Consider the following 2168-nt stretch of genomic DNA (forward strand, 5'->3'; position numbering starts at 1 on the left):
TAGAGCTAGACAATTAAATCAATAACCAAATAAACGTACAATATACATGTAGATAGAGCTGGACAATTAAATCAATAACCAAATAAACGTACAATATACATGTAGATAGAGCTGGACAATTAAATCAATAACCAAATAAACATACAATATACATGTAGATAGAGCTGGACAATTAAATCAATAACCAAATATAAGTACAACATACATGTAAATAGAGCTGGACAGTTAAGTCAATAACCTATCAGCAGCAATCATATTGATTAGTGTCAAAAAATTTTAAAAATTAGTGTTTCCAAATATTACTGTTTTTGAAAATTCCAACCTTCATATAGTATTAAATTTATTATCACAAAAATAATAAACAAATCAATTATTATACCTGATTATTACTATTTTTGATTATTCCAACTATCCAAATGATCAAAATTTTGCTATTATGTTTTTCGTTGTTAAGCTCAAAGCTACATAGTGGGCTATCCGTACTCTTCCGAGTTTAGACTTCGAACTGTTTTTTTTTTCTACTTTGTTTCTAGTTTGTTCATCTTAGGTGGTTAAGCACAGGGGGTTAATGCTGCTGTCACTATTTATGAACTTCTGACTAGAGGGAAGGCAGCACCTGTGCCAACTTTTTTTTTGTTTGTTTGTATATACCATGGTTGGAGGAATATTAATAATCAATTAGCAAATACCTCTAATCACCCAACTTTACCTGTATTTTGATTAATTAGTTATAAAAAGTTTTACTTTGGTCAGATTTCCACCTCAAATTCCCATTTCCTGTTTTAGCTATTAACATTGTTTTAATATTCATTATTTGTGGTGTATGTTAGATCCTTCAATGTAAACTAACACCTGAATTATATCTATTTTCTGGATGTGTTTCATTATACTTCGTGTATAACAAACGTGATGTCGAAGATCAAATAACAGAGTCACTTTATTACATAGCTTTAAAAAATTGGCAGGGAATATATGATTAACTTAATTTTTTATAGGAAGCTGTTCTTACACTTTAAGATGCTTTTTATCTTTATTAGTTTAAGTTATTCTGTGGGGAGTAATAACTCAAGAAGAAGATGCCAAATGTATTGTAAATTTGGCACTTACCTATGTTTTTAGATTTAGACTAATGCTAAGAATGAATGATTTCATTTAGCTACAATTACAAACATATTTGTGTTTAAGTGTAGGAACTTGCTAAAGTGAAATTACTATTAATAAGAATCAAATGTTAAAACCAATTTTATCCAAACTTTTAAGTAAAAGTTCTATGTTAATAAAAGAGGAACACAATGAAATGTTTTTGATTTTGTTCATGAAAAAAACAAACAAGTCAAAATTACTACATTGCTGTATGAACTGTAGACCTACAAATATTTGCATAATCATGCAGGTGAAGACTTGATCTTATTTAAATCATAAGGCTGAAATCCAAACTCAAATGTTTGCAACTTTCTTGAGTGTAACTGTACTATTTTATGAATAATTTTGAATTCTCAGACTGAGAACAATGTATTTGACCATCTAACTCTGTGATTTATCAAAGTATAATACAAAAGAGACAGTATAGGGGAAAACAATTAAACCTGTAGAGGTTTCGCTTGTCGTAGCTGGATGTTGGTTGAACAGTGTTTACATCTTTGTGTAGAAAAGAAGAAAACTTGGGAAAAAATGTATTGAACCACTAGGAGGCTTTGTTGCTTGTAGTTCATATTAATTAAGATTTCTAACAGTATTTTTGATTATTTTACCCAATAGGACTTTGAGTATAATGTTAAATACTGATCCATTTCAGGACTTTGAGTATAATGTTTAATACTGATCAATTTCAGAACTGCTGTAGATAAATTTTTAAGCGTTGAACATTATATATATATATATAAAATCCACATAAAAGTTGCAATTTTACTTTTGATTATTATTCATTTGGATTTATGGCAGTTAATTTACTGCAACTTACTCTGTATGACTTACTTTTAGTTGACACTGAATTTACTGCAACATACTCTCTATGACTTACTTTTAGTTCACAGTTAATTTACTGCAACATACTCTGTATGACTTACTTTTAGTTGACACTGAATTTACTGCAACATACTATGTATGACTTACTTTTAGTTCACAATGAATTTACTGCAACATACTCTCTATGACTTACTTTAGTTCAC

The sequence above is a fragment of the Limulus polyphemus genome, unplaced genomic scaffold (assembly GCF_000517525.1).
Source record: "Limulus polyphemus unplaced genomic scaffold, Limulus_polyphemus-2.1.2 Scaffold8882, whole genome shotgun sequence".
Classification (NCBI taxonomy): domain Eukaryota; kingdom Metazoa; phylum Arthropoda; class Merostomata; order Xiphosura; family Limulidae; genus Limulus; species Limulus polyphemus.